We start from the raw sequence: 22,059 nt of genomic DNA, 5'->3' as shown, positions 1-22,059 counted from the left end.
TTACAACAAGACATTAGTATGCAAAATGTCTGTTGAATCTTTTCTGGAGAACTGCCTTGCTCTCATACAGTATTAGAAATTTGTGTTCCTAACTTCCTGTGGATGTATATGGGTATTGTGCTTTTAGGCCTGATTCACTGAACTTAAAATCATCCCATGTAGATGCTGTTATACAATGACTTGTGTTTTTTAATGTTGGCATTTTTCCTATCTTTGTCCTGAGCTGACTCTGTAAACAGATAGCACATAGCCATCTCACAGCTCAGATTTAATTTCGCAGTTCACACTTGTGACCTAATTGCATATTTTACTCGACCCTGCACATTTTTGCTCTTCTGCAGTTCTTGCATCACTGTACTTTTTCCCCATTCTGCAAGCTGGTTGCAGACAACAGCAAGAGCATTGCAAAGATTCAACCATGTAGGGTCTTCAGCAACACACACACACCCGTACTTCAATATACTAACTTCAGGGCTGTGCAGAACTGGTGAAAAATAAATAAGAATGGGAAAATATGTTGAATCACTGCAAGCACATAAAATTTAAAAAAGCACACCGGCAGTGATTGCTTTTGGGGAACAGCAACCAGGAAGAAACAATATGAGAAATTATACTTGATGTGTTATACCTTCATCCGGTGCCCCCTTAATCATGAGTAGAGAAGTCATTTAAAAGTACCGAATGTGAGTATGCATGTGTGTGTGCATACGCGCACGCATGTGTGTGTGCGTGCGTGTGTGTGTGTGTGTGTGTGTGTGTGTGTGTGTGTGTGTGTGTGTGTGTGTGTGTGTGTGTGTGTGTGTGTGTAAGTGTGTGTATGTGTATGTCTGAGTATGCATGCATGTGTGTGTGCACGCGTGCATGCTTGTGTGTGCGTGTCTGTGTGTGTCTCAGTATGCATGTGTGTGTGTGTGTGTGTGTGTGTGTGTGTGTGTGTGTGTGTGTGTGTGTGTATGTGTGTGTGTGTGTGTGTGCAGTTGTTTTGTGGAGGCTATTTAAGTTACAAAACATGTACAGAAGTGCAGTTTAAATGCAGTTTCATTATTACTGACTATCCTTTTAAGTTAGTGTCCCTTAGCACACCACATATTTTGGCAACGCTGATTACCTGGTCTAACTAATTTTAGTTTTAATTTTCAGCCTTAATTTTCTTTCACACAGTTTAGACACCATAAGCATGCTGACAGTTTCCCAATATAAATGTGTACATTTGCTGTATAATGTGTTTGTGTATGTCTGTATGTTTAAAATCAGTTATGATGTAAGTTATCATATTACTTTCTAAGGACTATGCTGCTGTGACAAGGCAGTTACTTTTATAGCAATAACCCATGGCTGGGAGTGGGTAATGCTGGATGTACCCACATGTGGTGTTCATAGGTTCATAGGTTGGTACTAGGCTATCGGCCCTAGGGCCTATACAAGCCTAGCCATAACAATTCCCTGGCTATTTCTTCCCACACTATTTACTTCCCTGGACCCCTGTCTAGCAGGGTGACTGACGTGATCCCCGGGGTGAATTTCCTTTCTCCCATCCAGTCATCAAGGTTCCTTTTGAAGAGGGCCAAAGAGGCGCTCTGCTTGACATGTATGGGCAGTCTATTCCAGAGTCTGGGGAGTCTCTGGGTCAGGAACCTATCTCTCCAGCATGTTTTGTTTATTGTGATGACAAGGTTTAGATCCCTGGAGCGTGTGGCTCTGAGGGATTGGGATTTCTTTAAGTGTAGCATGTCCAACAGCTCTGGGTTTGACATGGCCTTGTATGTTAAGCAGAGATTGCCTCAGAGTAGACGATATGCGACAGAGTATAGCTGGCATTTTTTAAGGCGGTCAGCATAGGGCATCTGCTTTAGACCTGTGATTCTTTTAGTGAAGTATTTCTGTGGTCTTTCCAGTTGTTGCAAATGTCTTGAGAGGAACATACCAAATGGGCCATTGTATTCTATAATGAGGCTGATGAGGGATGAGTACAGTGGGACAATGACCTCCTTTTTTCTGGATGAAAAGCCCTTAGTGATGAGGTGTGCCACATAGAAGGATTTCCTGACTGTTGTGGCAATGTGGTTATTAAAGGTGAGACCACTGTCCACCTGTGTCTCTAAGTCTCTTATCACTCTTTCAGTGTTTAGTGTACTGCCACCTATGTGGTAATTCATGGGTACATGTTTTTTTCTCAAATGGGATAACTATGCATTTCTTGGCATTGAGCTTGAGCCCATGGCAATGGCACCAAGCATCTGTTTCTGTAAGGCCCTTTTGTAGAGTATCCACATCATTTGGGGATTCAATAATGGCTCCCAGTTTGCAGTCATCTGCAAACTTTGTTAGCCAGAGTCCCTTAGTGTTGGCCTGTACTTCAGAGAAGCAGATGCCAAACAAGAGAGGTCCCAGGACTGAACCCTGAGGTACTCCACTTGTCACTTGTCTGGAGTTGGGTTTGGAGTCAGCTACTTTTACAATGTGGGTTCTGTCAGTAAGCCAGTTGGCAACAAATCGAGTGACGTAGGGATGAATGCCCAGCTTAGTATGTTTATCTATGATTCCAGAGTGGGGGATGGTGTCAAAGGCCTTGGTGAGGTCCAGATAGGCTGTGTGGACTGCCTTACTCTCATCCACAGCTCTGTAGACTGATTCAAAGAAGTCATTCAGGTTCAGGAGACAAGATCGTCCCTTCACGAACCCAAACTGGGTGGGGTTCAGTGTTTTAAGGTTGCCAATATCTTTGTTTATAAGTTCCATGATAATACGTTCCATGGCCTTGCAGATCAGGCTCATCAGACTGATGGAGCAGTAGTTCCCAGGATCCAAGATGGATCCCCCCTTGTGGAGTGGGATAACTGTAGCTGTGCACCACTCAGTGGGCACAAAGCCAGAGGTGAGGGTATGATTAAACATGACACTTAGGTGAAGTGCCAGTTCATTTTGTAGTTCATGTAGCACACAGCCCAGGATGTCATCTGGTCCCATGGATGCTGTATTCTTAGCTTTGATGAGTGCGTTTTTTACTTGTGTGGCCATTATTACCAGAATTTGGCAATCTTCTGGTATTGAGATGGGCCATTTAGGGGGTGAGAGGGGGGTGAAGTTGGCACTGAAACGATCTGCCAGGATATTGGCAATATCCTTGGGATCAGTATATTTAATGTCATTCTGTTGTAGCTCAGACCAAATCTGAGCATTGCCATTTAGATTCTTGACATAGATATAGAATGCCTTGTGGTTGTCTTTGGAATCTCTGGCAATTTTATTTTCGTAACTAGCTTTGGAGAATTTTATGAGGGATCTCAGCTTCTTACTGAGGCTAGTAAGGGAGTTTTTTGCATCTTGGGATTTTCCTCTTTTCTGCAACAGTTTCTTCCTTTTGTTGTAAAGTTTGTTTATGGCAGGGGACCACCAGATTGGCTTCCTTTTTTTGGAGGAGAGCATCTTGGTTCTATTTTGGATGGCATGGTTCATGCATGAGTGGATGTGCTTGTACAGTGCCTTAGTGTAGGACTCGGCAGTCAAACTTTCAGTTCCCATCTGCATGGGTGTCATGAAGTTTGTAACTTCTGACTTGAGTAGCATGAAGTTGGCTTTGGAGAAGTTTTTTATGGAGGTTTCCTTACTGGGGGTTGCGGGTGGGATGTGGATGTTAAGGGTGATTAGCTTATGGTCTGACCTAACCAAAGATGGGGTGACCATAGGTGTGGAGCATCGATTTCCCATGTTGGTAATGACCAGGTCTAGGATATTGGAGCCCCTGGTGGGACTATGGATTAGTTGAGCCAGTGCACTGGAATTTATGAATTCCAAGAACCATTGAGCAAAGGTGTTGGTACATGAGTAGTTTTCCCAGTTAATGGCAGGATAGTTGAAATCACCCAGTATTAGGGTGTTTGGTTGTATATTAATATTTTCCAGTATGTTTAGAAAGGTGTAGTGAGAATCTTGGGGCATGGAGGGGGATCTGTAGCAAGCTACAATTTGGATTGCAGTCTTACCTAGTGTTAGTTGCACCTGGAGAATTTCAGATGCGTTGTGTTGGGCAACTAACCTGGTGGTGTGAATATCCTTGGTGAATATGGAAACTCCTCCACCTCTAGTGTTTCGATCCTGGTTTGGTGGCCAAAAGGTGTGGTAAGAGTTGTAGCCTGGTATTGCAGGGGTGCTTTCTGGAGCCTTGAACCAGGTCACAGTTACTGCACAGATATCGATGCTCTCCATTTTTAGGAGTGCCTTGAGAGAGTGCATTTTGAGGTTTAGACTTCTAGCATTGAGTAGCATTACCTTCAGATTTTGCATGCTTGTACCTGTTACGGTGGTGGTTTTGTCCTTTGAACTTTGCCTAAAAAAGGCACTATAGGGGTGGCAAGAGCCTTAGCCAGTAACCTGAATCCCAGGGGCGACAGGTGCAGGCCATCTCTGCAAAGCATTGTGGTCTGTCGATCATGTCATCCCAGGCAGACAGATACTGGATCCCCTTTGAATGACACCAGAAGCTTAGCCAATTGTTGAAGTCAGTCATTTTGTCCTTATATTGTGGTATCATTCTGGGTGAAGGCAGGATGCTACTCAGGACTAGGGTCATACCTGCCTGGGCCACATGATCCGAGTGCTCTTCCATGTCTATTTTCATGTAGTCCAGGGAGGCACGTCTCAAGTCATTCACTCCAACATGGACAATGACAGAGTCATATTTCTACTTGCTGTGGAATAACTTGAGTGCATGAGTTATGTGACGGATCATGGCACCCGACAGGCAGCTCACTGTAATTTTCTCCTTGTTCAGCATGGTGAGTGGGACATCAGTGTGCCTGACTATAGAGTCACCTATGACTAAAGTGTTAGTTATGGTGTCTTACCTTAGGGGCTGTTGCTGGGTGGCACACTGGTGTTGTGAGCTATGTGACACTTTGGTTGTGATTGGTGTTTGTTTGCGTTTCAGCTTCAAAAGTCCTTGTTGCTTGGGCAGGTTACAGTTATGGGCCTCCACATATGTGGATTTAGTATTGCTATGTGTGGGTGATGGTGGTGAGAGATTTGAAGGGCTATGTGTTGATTGAAGTGTAGTACTGGTGTTAACCTTCTCCTCTTGACTGTCTAGCACAATCTTGGATGGAGAGAGCTTTGCTTACAGTTTGGCTATGTAAGTGCATCTCTCACAGGTTGTAGTGTTGGGTGGTAGGAGGAGAGGGTTGTCTGTGTACATGAGGCAATTGCTGCATTGCCCCAGTATGCCCAGATTCACCAGGTGGACAGGAGAAATCAACGGAAGCTGACCCTTGGACATGCCTGGTTTGGTGCTTTTTTTTGAAAAGTACAGGAGCTGTTTTCCCCTTACTTTAGCAAGGTACTTTGCAATTATAGGCTGTTTAGTGCCTATTATTAATTTCTCCTTATTAATAAGGAGGGTTGAGGGCTTGTATCAGTTTAAGGCTTCCTAGTGCTTTCCAGCAGTTATTAGAGCAAGTGCTAGCCACAGGGATGCTTAAAGGTACGATGAAAAAAGAATGGTTTATCCTAAACATTGCAGTGTGTACTAGAGAATTTAGATGTGAAAGTAGGTAACTTAAGTTTTACCTGTCTAAAAAGTTAAGTTTTGGTGGAGAGTCACTATTTTTAATACAGCAAGATAGATTGAAAGGGGATGATCACTTTTGTATTCCGGTACTATGGAATACAGTAGAATGGCCAATAAATTTAAATAGCTGAAGGGGAGTGATTTCACAAAATTATAATTTTGTGCTTACTCACACAAGCCAGTGAAAGCAGAGAGGAAATGAGGTATATGGTCAAATTAACATAAGAAGCAGGCAACTAGAAAGACAGTGCTATTTAAGAACACGACAGTGGCAGGATGGGGAAAAATTTCTGCCTGACTCACAAGAGACAGAGCTGTGATGTCTATTGAAGTTTTAATATGCAGTTAAAAGCAGAACACAAGCAAAACACAATGTAAAGAAAACAAACCACAGCACTCAAAATATAAAAAGGCAATAAACTAATACAAAATGCAACAAATAAAAAGCAAACCAACCTTTCCCTCACAGCAAAATGTAGCAGAGTCTGGGTGAGCCTTTCCAATAAAGTTCTGAAATGTTTTATTTTACCCCTTAAATAGAAGGTTTAGTTCCTAGCTCCACCCCTCAGTTCACAAATGATTAACCTTAAGTGACCTCTTCTATCTTATGTATGAGTCCTTAATTGACCAGTTCTAATTTCTGCCCGACTCACAAGAGACAGAGCTGTGGTGTCTTTTGAAGTTTTAATATGCAGTTAAAAGCAGAACACAAGCAAAACACAAGGTAAAGAAAACAAATCACAGCACTCAAAATATAAAAAGGCAATAAACTAATACAAAATACAACAAATAAAAAGCAAACCAACCTTTCCCTCACAGCAAAGTGTAGCAGAGTCTGGGTGAGCCTTTCTAATGGTGTGGTTAGCAAACAAAGCAAACAGTGGGTAAATCCAGCATTACCCACATCTAGCCATGGGTTATTGCTATTGTATACAATTACATTATTTAAGAAAATAACTACTTACTTTTCTTAAATAATGTCTTTGTATAATGGCTCAATGGTGTTCTTCCACTTTCTTTCAGTATCCTGCTGCTTTCTTGCTGTATTGCGCAGTGCTTTGGAAAGGAAACAAAGGAGAAAGGAAGATCTTTGTTGATTCTTTTTTTAACTAAAATTTGAAATATGGACAGTTCAGATGTACAAGAGAGACAGAGCAGAAATACAAGGAAAATTGTGTATGTTTCTTTAGTTTTGTAAAAGGTACCTGATTTTCATTGTGCTTCTGCCCTGTATCTCTCACACTGATAAACTGTCCAGATTTCAAACGTCGTACATCTAGACCTCTTAGCTCAAGAAAACTGGAATGCCATAGCATATATTAATAGAAGAAAATCCAGGTGGCCAGACTTTTTTCTATTGGTATATGCTTGATTTTATAAAGGGCACTCTGGTTGGGCTGACCAATCAGTGTGCACATTTTGGAATGTTAATGACCAGTCATTGTACAATATAAAATAACTTACATATATTGTAGTATAGGTAAAGGCTTGACCCTCAGACTGGTTTTGGACATTGCTCAGTTTTATAACTAGTCATCTTGTGTGTTAGCAAGTCCACATTTGACAGCTATGTAACAAGAGTTGTATAGTAATTTAATGGGTACGTGTGCATTTAAGTGAGGAAGGAAAACTGAAGAACATTTTGTCATAATTGAATAAGGATTCAAATATGGAAATTTACATGATGAGAGGAAGTTATAGTACTTTTGTGGCTAACTTAGTTAAAAATTCAGAAGATGGGTAATTATTTTAAATTGCTCTTGTGGAGTACTACTAGGCACAACATGCAATGCATTCTTTATTTTCCTTTTTAAAGTTTGTAGGGCCTGCCTTACATCATATCTGTGTGTAACACAAGAGTGCTTTCTTGTTACTGAGTTGCTGTAACTTACACAGCAGCTGTAGCAGTATAAGCCACATAACTTTGTCCCCAAATATCTCATTCAATTCACACCTATTATACATATACACTAACATCACAGAATCATGTTTCAGAAATGATCGCCCCAATATATGGCACTTTTTTCCTGGTTACAAGAATGTGTCTAATATTAGACCACTTGAGCATCCAGGCAATTGCATCCTACTACTGTACAAAGTTCACCTAATTATAACACTAGCCTCACAGGCAAATGCTGTCTCAGACACAGACCATAATTAGTGACTCACTAAAATCCCATCCATCAACAGCATTCTATATTTTATCACCATTGCCTACCTTATACCATCAGCCTCTTTCAGTATATTCCAATCTGATTCCAACATCTGACCAACATTCCAGACAAAAAATGGTCATCCTCTATGATATCAAGTCTTAACATGCTAGACCAAAACGCTAATGATATACTTCCTAGTTGATGTCTCTCTCATGCAACTGCTCAATGAAGCAACAGGCTCAAAACCTCTCATTCTGATATATTAGGCATTACCATTCACCCAGCCACTTTCAGAGACCACTGTCCCATTACTTTTAAAATTAAATTCTTTTGTATCAGAAACCCATCCAGATGAATAGCCTTCAGACCAAAACAGAAAACAATAATAAAAACACACCTCACCACCATAGACTGTATGCTAGCACTCTCCACTCATGACCTCAATATGGCTGCAGAATTACTCATAGACACACTATCAGACTTCTCAACATTCCCTGTTTTGGAGAAATGTTCCTGTTTTCAAGCCTGATCTACCCCTGCACATGGTGTACCTATTTTTGGAGGTTTATCCTTATTTTCAGACTTTATTTACCCCTTCACACAGTTTTCTGAATTCTCCTCACCACAAGTGATAGTAGACAAAAAACTACACTATATGACCAACCTATTAGTGGCACCAATAATTTAAAGAAAGAGGGAACACATCTTATATCTCCCTATTTCAGAAGCAAAAATATATGACCTTGTATATTAAAATTTGGCAATGCAGTTCATTAAAGTCTTGATGTTTTACACTCTTTGATAATGTGCTTATATTTTTTCCATTATTATTGTCACTCTCTATTTTTTAAATGTTTCTGAGTGGTATCCCACATTCCTAGTGTTAGCAGGAAGAGGTGCATCCTATACGGTATTCAAATTTTATGCTAATTAGACATCCAGATTTTTTTTGGCTGGATATACCTACTCTTCAACATTTGCAGGTTGAGAGGTATGAACATTAATGAACCTACAAAACAATCTGTTCCCAGTAATAACTATACTTCTCAAACCCAAACAAAATAACTGGCTAACAAAGGAAATGAAATACCTACCAATACTATGTGATGAATCATGGCACATATGGAAGCAAAACTCATCAGTAGACAATCATAAACATTTTTCCTCACTCTGTAACCTTGAAAAGCAAGCTATCTGCTGACATAAAATTAAGAACCTGACAAGTAGAAAACTGTCACTCCTCCACTCCCCCAAAAGCTTCTGGAAAAAGGTCATACAATTCCCAATGATAATATGTCCCAAAATAACATATAATGTAAACAAATGAACCTGTCTACATCAGATTTTCTACATGACGTTAGTAACCTCCCCTTGGTCCAGTCCATTCCTACTCTTCTTACTACACCATCCCCCCATATATCCCTCACTTCTATATCAAACAAATTAAACAAAAAGAAATTCAACACCTATTAGAAGCAATCCTTCTAGACACACCACTGGGTCAGATACTCTTGCTCTCTGGTTCATCCAGCAATGTGTAGAGGTAACAATAAAGCCTCTTCTTCAGATCTACAACCTCTCCCATACTTCATACCAAATGCCCACTATATGGAAATTGTTCAGATCCCCTCCAGAAGCAATGCAAACCTACAACTACTTTCCATTTCCAGTCGCAATTTTGCCAACATTAAGAAACATTCTTGAGAAAATCATGCATCAACAGTTCTCAAAGCACATGCAACAGTACCATCTCCTCCCAAAAACAGCATGTTTTTTGTGAAAGGAAGGGTTCTATAACTGTCCTCTGAACCCTCACTGAGGAAATACTAATCAACACAGACAAAGACATCCTCACCAGGTTTCTCTTTATCAGCCTTACTAGGACCTTTGATCTAGTTAATGAGTCTATCCACCTTTCCTATTAAATTCAACTCGGCATCAACCATGAGGATTCACAATAGTGCAAAGACTATGTCTCCATGAGATGTTTTACAAGTAAAAATTAACAATGACATCTACTCACCTGCTCCTACTCAAACTGGAGTGCCACAAGGCCCAACTTTATCCATCTTTATAAACAATCTTCCCACAGACCTTCCACACATCCCCCTCCTTTGTCAACACAGGTGATATGGTCATCATCAGATATACTCCTGCCTACAAAAGCAACTTATTTAATTAATTAATTTATTTGTTTGTTTATTTATTTATTGGCATGTGTTAACTAGGATATATTGACTAGGCACAACTGCCCTTTTTCAGCAGAGACCCTGGGAGAAAAACTCCACAGATACAATTGTTGTTCAATTTCTTATAGCAGTGCTTAAGTCTGAAGGCTGTCAAGGAATACTGATTTATTAAAGATGATGTTATTATATGCATCATACCACATCTAAGTATCAGATGGGGTCATAAAAGAAGAAATAGTAGGTGATAGTCTAATATCAAAAGGTAGTTTATTCCAAATCCTGGAAACCACAATTGTTATGTATTTCCTCTGCATGTTCTTATGACAATATGGTATATTGAAGTTTATGTTATATCTCTGTGATCTTAAGTGAGTAGATAAAAGTTGAACACAGATTGTAGGAACTCATCATTATAAATGTTATATGCAACTATTGCTTTATTCCTCATATAATGGTAGTGGATAAAAAAATATTTCACTCCGTTATACCCATTATGATAAATTAGATTTCTCAAAGATGAATCTTTTTAGTGTATTTATGCTGTAATGATTCCAAGTTCTTTAAGTGTCTCCTAATGTACATGCAGAAACTACTGTTATATTCCAAAACTGGATGTATATATAATTTATATAAAAGTAATAGATTATTTTGGTGTTGCAGAGATATTAATTTTAAGATTAATCCCATGACTTTAAGAGCTTTGTTTCAAATACAGTTAATATGACTAGAAAATGATTTGTTTGGAGTAATTAGAATACCCACGTCTCAATAGACACATTTCAAACAGAGTTTCCCTATCAATTAATACATCATGTTTGACATGAAGGAGACCAAAATACATTATTTGGCTTTTGTCAGGGCTAAATCTTAAGCCTATTCTTCCTGTCCAGTTTAAAAATTTAGTTAGAAACTCATTAATTGTCAAGAGCCCTTCTGTGTTGTTAGTTAAAAATATTTTGCAATCATCTCTGTATCTGGAAATCCAGCTGTCTATTTGTAGGTAATGTTGAAAGAATGAGCTTGGAAAGATATGGTCAGAGGACCAAGCCTTCATGAACTCCAGATGTAAATGGTAAGAAACCAGAATGTGAGTGCAATAATGAGGCACAGTGTATTCCGCAGTAAGTCAGTTGTTTACCTAACTGATTAGGTAGAGGTTATATTTATATAGTCAGTACATCAACAGACTTGTGAAAAGTGATTCAAAAGCTTTAAAGTTTATGAAAACAACACCAACAAACAAGTCTTGGTTGATAGCCAAGTAGACTTGGTCATAGAATTCAACCAAGTTTGTCAACTCATTCACTCCAATGTAGCTCTGGAAGTTTGCACTGTAATTTCCAATGGGCAGAGCCTAAGCCTTTTGATAGAATCAAATGATGTCCTCACATCTCAAACAAATGTTCATATCTCTGTAAACATAGAGGTTACTGAAAAAGTGTAAACATAAACTCTTTGGAACAAGCTATTTGTACAGTAACAGCATTCTTTAGGTTCTACATCTTAATCTAAATTTTTTAAATCATAGTAAACACAGTAACTATTAAGTTTGTAATATTTTATAAACAACTTTATACTTATAACATACAACTTCTTGAAGGCACTGCTCAGGACCCAAGGAACCACAAAATCAACCACAACACCCGCTTTTAGCACTTTCACTCCACTTTAATCAGAAACTTCATCAGAAAAAAATTACATCTTTAGTTGCAATGTATAAATACCTTAGACTTAACATACTATCCAATAGCATAATGAAATCAATTAACTTTAATATAATCATTAATTAAAAGCATCATTAATTCAACATCCTTAAATTAAAAAAGTATTTTACTTGTTTAATCAAAAATACATTGATTATGGTTTGTTTGAATTTCTGAAGGTGGACTAGCTTGAGTTGGGAAAAATATTTGGTATACCAAAAATACACAAAAATCAGGCTTGTCCTCCATTTAGACTGATTGTGTCTAGTCCTAGACACGAAACCATAACTATTTCATATTGAATCTTATAGTTTAACAAAATTATTTTTTTTGTCAGAGATTCATGGTGCTTTCTTGATTAGTTAAGATTATATAATTTTAAAGGAAATGAAAAGGTATTATGTACTGTTGATATTGCTTCTTTACACACCAGCATTGATGTTGATGATGGTGTTGAATTCATGAAATCCTATCTTAAAGAAGTTAGTAAAGTAGATACTATTACTTACAATTTATGTCAGACGCTTATAAAATTAGTGTTAGAAAATAACTATTTTATGTTTGGAAATGATACTTAAAGACAAAACTTGGAGTAGCCATGGGTGCTCATGTGGCATTCTCATTTGCCAACATAGTGTTATATTGGTGGGAACGTGTCCATTTAGTTTATCATCCTTTATTTAAGTATGTTTGTTGGTATAGAAGATTTATTGATGACCTGTTTTTCATGGGTTTATATTAGAACACTGAACGTTCAAAATTTCGAGTGTTCTAATATCGACCATTTTCAGCAAATGCTGAAAATATCAAAGAAACAGCAAACCAAATTTTTTCCTAGGGAAAGAATTTGGTTGTCCATTTCTGTTGCTTCGGTATTTTCAGCGCTGTGGTGGAAAGTAACGGGTCAGGTTCAGGTAAGTGTGCGATTGTGTGGACATGAGGGTTAGGGTGGGTTAGGTGAGTTAGGGTTAGGGCGCCGGTCAGGTAAGTGTGCAATTGTGTGGACATGAGGGTTAGGGTGCTGTAGGTGAGTTAGGGTTAGGGCGTGGGTGAGGTGACTGTTCGATATTGAAGGACCTTAGGGTTAGGGTTTGGGTTAAGGTAAGTGGATAGTTAGTGGTGTATGTATAGTTTAGTGTAGGGTTATGTGTAAGAGTTTAGGTGTATGTGTGTGGATTGTTGTTTGTTTGGTGTGCTTGTGTTGTGTATATGTGTTTTGGAACAGCAAATTTTTTTCCCTAGGAAAAAATTTGCTGTTCTGAATGTTCGATGTTTTAAATTTTTGATTCATAGGATTCGAGATTAGAACACTCGACATTTTGAATGTTCGGTGTTCTAATATAGACCCTTTTTCATTTGGGGAGGAGAGATTAGTGAATTTGATGTATTTATACATGATATTAATTTACGTTTATCATGGTTGAAATTCACTATTGGAAGTGTGTCGCTGTACACCTCCGTGTCTTGGGAAATCCACACTCCGCTGCTCTGTTGATATATGCCAACGACTTCAAGCAGTAAAATTGAAACAAATAACCCAAAAAGCGACAAAAAACTGTAAAAGATTTAATAAAAAAAATACAGACTCCAAGGTTAAGCACTTTCACTTGTATGAGCACAAGCTTCATCAGAACACAGTAACTGACGAAATCTGATCTTAAATAGCTTTTTTGGCGCCAAAAGATTTGAATCTGTCATACAAAATTTAAAAACATATACACTCCTTGCCTAACCCAATGATCCTACCATAATTGACTATTGTATAACATACAATATAATAAATTGTAAACATAATAATAAACATAATAATAAATAATAAATGATAAATAAAAAATAAAAATATGTATATAAAATATGTATCAAAATGTAAAATAGTCACAGAGAATATAAAAACTTTTGTACAATTAATGTATACCTAAATAACACTACAATGTTCCTTTGATTCAATACAATACGTACCTAAAACTATATTCAGTTCAAAGACAGCAATGGTTTAATAGATATGGTATCATTAAGACCAGGTTAAAAAGAAGCATCAGTATAAATTTGCCACCAAAGTTCTTTATATGAGAGCAAACCTTTAAAGTCTCCCCCTCTTGGGTTGACCTTCAAAGTGTCTACAATACCAAAATTAAAATAATGATTGTCACCATGTGCTTTAATATGCCTATAAAGCGCATTTTTATCATCCTTTCTTTTGATACTGTATAGATGAGAATAAATACGTCTATTAAAAAAAAAATAATAATAATAAAACAAAAAAATCTTGGCTGACAATTGGCATATTATCTTAACAGATCAGGAAATTGTACCTATTATAGGTCATGGTCCTAGATTTGTTAATAAAATTGGCATTAACATCAAGCTAATCTTAGAGAGAGGTCATTCTTTTAAGACTCCCTTATATAAGAACACAAGTAAATGTGGAGCTTGCAACCAATGCCACACTATATTTCAGGGTGATAGTGTGGTGTTGGATAATTACAACCACACTCATATCAGGTTTTGTGGAGGAAACTGTCTAACCAAAATGGTCATTTATCTTGCCATATGTAGGACCTGTTCTGGGTTCTACATAGGCAAGACTCAAAGGAGGTTTAATAGACATATTTATTCTCATCTATTCTCATCTATACAGTATCAAAAGAAAGGATGATAAAAATGCGCTTTATAGGCATATTAAAGCACATGGTGACCATCATTATTTTAATTTTGGTATTGTAGAGACTTTGAAGGTCGACCCAAGAGGGGGAGACTTCAAAGGTTTGCTCTCATATAAAGAACTTTGGTGGCAAATTTATACTGATGCTTCTGTTTTACCTGGTCTTAATGATACCATATCTATTAAACCATTGCTGTCTTTGAACTGAATATAGTTTTAGGTACGTATTGTATTGAGTCAAAGGAACATTGTAGTGTTATTTAGGTATACATTAATTGTACAAAAGTTTTTATATTCTCTGTGACTATTTTACATTTTGATACATATTTTATATACATATTTTTTTTTATCATTTATTATTTATTATTATGTTTATTATTATGTTTATTATTATGTTTACAATTTATTATATTGTATGTTATACAATAATCAATTATGGTAGGATCGTTGGGTTAGGCAAGAAGTGTATATGTTTTTAAATTTTGTATGACAGATTCAAATGTTTTGGCGCCAAAAAAGCTATTTAAGATCAGATTTCGTCAGTTACTGTGTTCTGATGAAGCTTGTGTGCACACAAGTGAAAGCGCTTAACCTTGGAGTCTGTATTTTTTTTTATTAAATCTTTTACAGTTTTTTGTCGCTTTTTCAGTTATTTGTTTCAATTTTACTGCTTGAAGTCGTTGGCATATATCAACAGAGCAGCGGTGTGTGGATTTCCCAAGACACGGAGGTGTACAGCGACACAGTGTTTTTTTGTTTTTTTGTTATTCAGTTTTTCCATTGTTCGCACTAGTGATTTTCCTTACTATTGGAAGTGTGGGAGACCAGTAAATTTTTTAGATCTATTGATCCAAATAGACCTTGTTAATTTCTGTTTTCATAGCTGTATATTTAGGAAGGATAACTTTAGAAATAATTACTTACACTTTCATAGTGAGCATCCTAAACATATGAAACATAATGTGTTTAAGGGCCAATTAATTTGAGCTAGCCACATTATTAGTAATGATGACTGCTATGATCGTGAAGTTCAATTTATTACTAAATTGTTTTTAGCGAGATGTTATTCTTTAAATCACTTAAAACGTATTGTGGATGAAGTTAAAATACATCGAATCGATAAATTTCCCCCATTTTGAAAATGGAATTGAGTTTAATAAAGTTAAGAGAAATGGTGACAATACTGGTGAGAAGGTGTTTCCCTTACCTATAGCTATCTCTAGTGATAGCTCAGCAATTAAAAATACAGTGACAACAAATTGGAAAATTAGTATAGGCAACCCTGATTTGGTCAGTGTTTTAGATGTAAACCACAATTTGTTGTTAAAAAAACACTAACTTAAAAACATTACTTGAGTTTCATCCTAATAGTAATGTTAGAATATGTTTACCAATAGCAAGCACTTTTGCCTGTGGCTCATGTAAACAGTGTAGATAGATGAGCCATACAAAGGTTTACCTTTGAAAGATTGAAAATCAACCAGCCGAACAGCCCTTTGTGCGAACCGGAATGATGAAAATCGTCAGTCCAATTTGCACCAAAGTTCAAAAATCAGCAAATCGAAAACCAGATTTGCTGATTTCGAACTTCAATTCAAAAGACATAGTGTAATGCGGGGGGGAAAGCCCCCCTACACCCCCACACCCCCCTACTTTATTATTCTAACTCCGAGATTGCACTACAGTGGGGAAAGGATCCACTTCCCGATCCCCACTATAGTGCACCTCACACCAAAAATGCAGAATCTGCAATGAGCAAATGTTACTGTGTATTCGCTCATTGCACATTTGATGCATTTTGTTTTCGGCCTTCCGAGAACTTGAAAAAGTCCTTTCAGACTTTTGGATTTCACACATGTGCATTACGCACATGTGAAGGTAAACCAATACAAATATAGTACACTTTCCCCATTTAAATCAAGTTATTGAGATCAAAGGCCACTACAACTGTTCCAGTAAAATTATTGTATATGTAAGCATTTTTAGCACCTGTCCTCATTTTTATATAGGTAAAAGTATGACCTCTCAAAATTAGAGTTAGGGAACATTTAAAATCCATTAAAGACAGAAATATGTTAAATGCTTTAAATAAACAGTTCAGCATGGAAAGGTTTTAGAAAGTTCCACTTTTTATTTTTGGAACACATCAATGAGTTCCCATTCACCAATGGATGTAATAAGTTATTAGAAACTCGTAAGTTGAGATGGTAAATTTTGTTAATGGCTGATCGTAAACCAGGATTGAATGAACATATTAATATTACAAGTTTGTCAAAGCACAGGATTTTATGAGAACAACATAATGAGGCAAACAATTTTAGGTATATAAAGTTCTGGTGTTTATTATATATCATGTTTTGTACAGTACTACTAGAATATTTTTTTAATTTAAGGAGGTTGGATTAATGAAGTTCTTATTTAAGGACATTGAATCAATGATGCTTTTAATTAATGATTATTATATTAAAGTTAATTGATTTTGTTATGATGTTGAATAGTATTGTTAAGTCTAAGGTATTTATACACTGCAACTAAGATGTAAAGTTTTTCTGATGAAGTTCCTGATTAAAGTGAAACGAAAGTGCTAAAAGCGGGTGTCATGGTTGATTTTGTGGTCCCTTGGGTCCCAAGCAGTGTCTCCAAGAAGTTGTGTGTTTCAGTCTGTTCATCTTGGGTTCCTGGTTTTCATTATTAACTTTAAACATATACTTTATACTTGTTCTGTTTCCAAAGTCTGGAATGTTCTACTATTAGTAATTAAGTCGAATCAAAACCATGCATCATTCACATCATTCAAAAATTCTTTACATAACAGCCTCTCTTCTAGCTCAATCTTCTCTTGCACCACTTTTTCACCCTTAAAATCATGACTACCTCCACTTTTTTGAATATATTTTTATTTACTATGCATTTTTTCTTACCTTTTTAATGTCTACTTTCTATAAGATGTTTTGAGGAATGTACTACTTTTATAGCAGAAATTTCATACAGTGTTAATCCTTTACATGTGACTTTTCTCATTTTGTATTACAAGTTTGCTGTGATTGTAACCGTTGCCAAATCCTCTGACATTTTTTACTGTAAGAAATTATTAATTACTTCTCCATGTTTATGTCTATGGAACTTTTACAAATGTTACACTCAGTTGTATGTTATATTCATGCTTATGATTTTTGTGGAGCTTTTCTCCCCGGGCCTCCACTGAAAATGGGCTCTTATGGCTGCAAAGGACTACTCAGTAAACAAATGCCAATAAATAAATAAATAAATAATAAATAATAAATAAGTAACTTATAAACAATATCTCAACAACTTAAGTTACACACATAATGTTGGCAGCATTTTGTTCACCCAGCTGAGATCTTCTATATGAAGCTACTTGGTAGTCAAGATATCTACAAAAACATGAAAGTTATGACAATATCAATAAATATGATATGAACATTAATTAATATCTTTTTACCTGCACTAGAAAGAGGTCAAATATCAATGCAGTTGTGTTTGTCATTGTGGAAGTTTTAAAATAAAATATTATAATTCTTTGTATGGTGCATGTTTTTTGAATTATTAAGGCAAACAAGCAATATTTGATGCTTAGAGGTGTAAGTAGGATGTAACTGCAGAAATACTTAAAGGAGTCACGCGGTTGTAATGAGTTAAAGTCAATCTGCCCTGACTAACTCACGCTGATAGAAATCATTCAATCATCTTAGTGCAAAGAGTTTGACATTAGTTGCATTTTTCATAGCATTTGCATAAAATTGAAGTCAGACTAATAAGTCTATAGTATAAAATGTTCAGTTCATTACCCTTTTTAAATATTGATGAGATAATAGATTGCTACCATAAAGATGGTACAACACAGTCTATTCATATTATATTACATATTTGGTAGAGAATAGGTTTAATTATTGGATTCATTTAGAAAGATCGATAGGTGTTTCATAGATTACAAATTGACTGAATATATTTAGGCAAAAGCAGTTTTGGTAAAAGAGTAAAAAATTCCTTTTTACGCAGAGGGCAATCCCCCCTGCACTCTGCATGTGGGGTCTCCTCCCACACCCGCCAAGCTTAAATATTCCTACTACAAGGTTTCACAACATTGGGGAAAAGAGAATTATTCCACAAAACATGTTTGTGTTCGACCAAGCGACCATTAAAATGATGCATTCCTTATTTTTCTCCTTTAACTTATTAATTAACACTGCAGGAATGTGATCTAGCCCCTTAGATGTTTTAGTTCCTATTTTATGTAACACTTTAAATATTAAGTCCTTGGAAATAACTGGACACTGAAAGTTATGAGTAGGTAACAATATGGGGTAAATGTGTGAGCTATCATAGTCAACAGAAACAGTATCTAAACAGTAGAGATTAAATTCATCAGCCATAAATTTAGGGTTGGTAGGTAGTTTTCCATTGAATGATGTAGATGTAATTACATTGGGTTTCTTTGAAGTATGATTAACAGATTTAAAAAAAATTGTTTCTAGTTCAAGATGGAAGAAGATATTTTAACTTCAAAAATGTGTTTTTCTGTCTTAGTAGTGGAGAAAATTTTGTTAAATTGATTTGCCTTAGTCTTCCTTGTAGAAGATGGGTTGTTTTTGTATTTTTTGTAAACCCATTTAGTTTTCTTGAATAATTTCCATAGTTTGGTGTCCCACCAAAATACTTCCTTGCTATGATTTCTGCTATGGCAAAAATTTGAAGTCTCCTCCTTAAAGTGTTGCAGAGTATCTTCTAACATTCAGTAACCACCATCCTTCTGGCTTGATAAATTATTGAACCAGGGGACCCTATTAATGCAATCACATAAACCAGTGAAATCTATATTACTGAGATCATACCTTTTAGTAACATGACGTAGTAAGCTTTTAACAAAGGTAATCTTGCGTGACAAGGAGTTATGGTCTGAATTACTGAAATGGAGGTTAACAAGTACCTCAGAAATGTTATGCTCATAGTAAGAGCTAAATCAAGAATATCATTGTCCCATGTAGGAACATGAATTAATTGAATCAAGTTATGAAGCATAACAAGGTCAAAGAAACCTTGCTTACATCTTGAATTTGAAAATCGAAACATCCAACTGATATTTGTGCATCAGAAACATTCAAATTCCATAAAATTGGTAACATACAGAAGCTACACACTCACACACACACACACACACACACACACACACACACAGATATATATTCAATACATATTAGATAGCTAACAATTGATGGACTAAGAATATAAAGTAACCAGTATACATAAAGCTCAGTTGGCAAACTTTTCATATATAGTATTTGTAGGAAAGGAAGACATGAAAATTTATAAAGATGTAGAAGACAAAGAACTGTATGTGTACTGATTGTCTTTGTTTGGGAATAAATATCCCAATTTGATGTGACTGTGGAGGTACAAGTATAGGCTGTTTGGAGGGGCTTCCCTCCATACTGGGGGGTACAGGTGAAGTAATGTCTTTCGGCTTTTCCTGGTTAGGGGTAGCCACAGCAGAAATCCGGTCCGCTAATGATTGGCAGTGTATTTTTATGGTGACAAGTTGCCAGCCCGATGCCCAACCTTTAAGGAAGGCACACCCATTCATTATCACACCTATCTGCACGTCTTTAATGTCACTCTACCATGGAGAGGACATGCAGATGCCACACAGAAGGTGCTCCAGCTGAGAATCGAACGGGAGAACCTCTTGCTGTGAGGGGACAATGCTAACCACTGCACCATGCCCCCCCAAAAAGGGAAATGTAATACTTTCTTTTTTGTATACAGTTAAAAAAAGTGTTACTGTCCTGGCATTTTTCAGTGTTGGTGTTATTTAGGAGAATTTCACCATTATTACCTTTTGATAAACTACACATAAAATGATGTGTTGACATATGACAATCATGTTTATTTCAAATTTTTGCTGTTAGATCATTTTAAGTATAAATATAAAAGGAGATCATGGCATAGTAAGGAGTAGAGTTTTCTCTTTCCCCTCTGGCTTATGACTCCAAAGCTGATGTATTTAAAGTTGTGGGGATTGGGGTATATCTTCACATATAGGGGGTGAAGGGGTGCTGGACCCCTTCAAAAGTATTATATTTTTGTGTTCATTTTGCTGAACTGTATACACTAAGATCATGATATAAGCAGTTTCTCAGCTAGAAAATCAAGGTGCAGTAGGTAAAACATTGTATTGTCTCTTGCACAATTGCAGGTTCTGTTATTTTTACTTGTAGGTGGATTGGACACTCTAATAATTGGCCCTAGGCATGATTGTGTGCTTGTGTGTGCCTTCTGTGGAAGGTTAGGCACCGGGCTGGCAACTCAACACCGTAAAAACTCCACTGCCAATCATTAGCAGACAGGTGATCCACTGTGGCGACCCCTAACTGGGAAAAGCCGAAAGAAGAAGAAGAATTTTTGTGGCGTTTGTGAATTCTGTGGACATGAAATTATATCCAGTCAGGTGAAACTCAATGTGTCAGAATCAGTCCACTGAATCTTGATCAAATGTGTCATCATTACAATCCATATACCCATATCTATATGTGTGTGTGTGTGTGTGTGTGTGTGTGTGTGTGTGTGTGTGTGTGTGTGTGTGTGTGTGTGTTTGACTATGTATGTCTTCTTCCTTCTGTAACTTTACTGTAAGTTTTTAATCTTTCTAACATTATTCCTTAATCTTTGTTGGCTCATATTTATTTAGTTTGTTTTATTTATTTAATCTTTATTTACTGCAGTTACAAGCCCACTGAAAATTTTCACATAGATGAGAAATTTATAATATGTATGAGAGGGCAACTTCTCTGATTTGGTAGAGCTATAGCCTTGTCTTTTAAACACCATTTAATTACATGATTGATTCTATTAACTGAACCAAGCAAGGATTGTCCCTGCCTACTGCAAATAAGGTATCTGACTATTTAAACCAACAGCTCCCTGTACAGCATATATATATATATATATATATATATATATATATATATATATATATATATTTTTTTTTTTTTTTTTTTTGCAACAGTATTAAAAGAACATTTCTGTTTACACTATATATACACAATTTTCATATTAACAAGATCAGATGGCTATGGAATCTGTTCCCACCCCAGTTGCTTGGAAAGCTGTCTTTTGGATGAGGCATTAAACTGAGGTCACATCTGCTTGATTTGGTGGTAGCTCAGGTAGATGTAAAATACCACAGCATTTATTGAAAAGAGTCCAGTTCTTCATTATATACATATTTATATCCTTATTTACAGTTTGTTAAAAACATTTTAAAACAATTTCATACATTTCTTTTTTACATTATTTTCCAGTCTTCACCTTCTCCGCCCTTTCATCCATAACCAAAATTTTATTTCCCGTTTTATTCTAGCCATATCCCATTTCTTACTATATAACACTCCCCTGCACCTCACTTTCCAAATAAATCAAACCCATGCAACAATTGTTTATCAACATTCTCATTTCTTATCAAACCATAATGCCTATAAAAATAATTTTCATTAATTATATTCTTCACTTTACAATATTTCTTTCCTTTCTTCCAAAATGTCCTCACTCTTGAATATTATAAAAGCATACATTCTACTGTATTTTTCCCTGTTCCTTGAACACTGCATTTTCTTTATTCAAATTATTTATATGTTACCATCACTTTAACTGGTAATCTGTTTAACTTACAGTTAGATTAATAGTACTGACATTATTTTACATACTTAAATCTTTTGCCTGAATTTAATATTTTCCCCTACCCAATGGTTCCATCCTATACCAGTCTCTG

General features: G+C 36.4%; 1 protein-coding gene across 2 annotated transcripts in view; it reads right to left on the bottom strand.

The window, feature by feature from the left end:
* Positions 1–22,059, bottom strand: part of PPEF1 (protein phosphatase with EF-hand domain 1) — an 829,637-nt gene that overhangs the window by 720,111 nt on the left and 87,467 nt on the right. The window lies entirely within an intron of this gene.

Source organism: Protopterus annectens, chromosome 5.part1 (assembly GCF_019279795.1).
Source record: "Protopterus annectens isolate FY-2018-M chromosome 5.part1, PAN1.0, whole genome shotgun sequence".
Taxonomy (NCBI): domain Eukaryota; kingdom Metazoa; phylum Chordata; order Ceratodontiformes; family Protopteridae; genus Protopterus; species Protopterus annectens.
The sequence above is the reverse complement of the archived record's forward strand: the minus strand, read 5'-3'. Positions and strand labels throughout refer to the sequence as shown.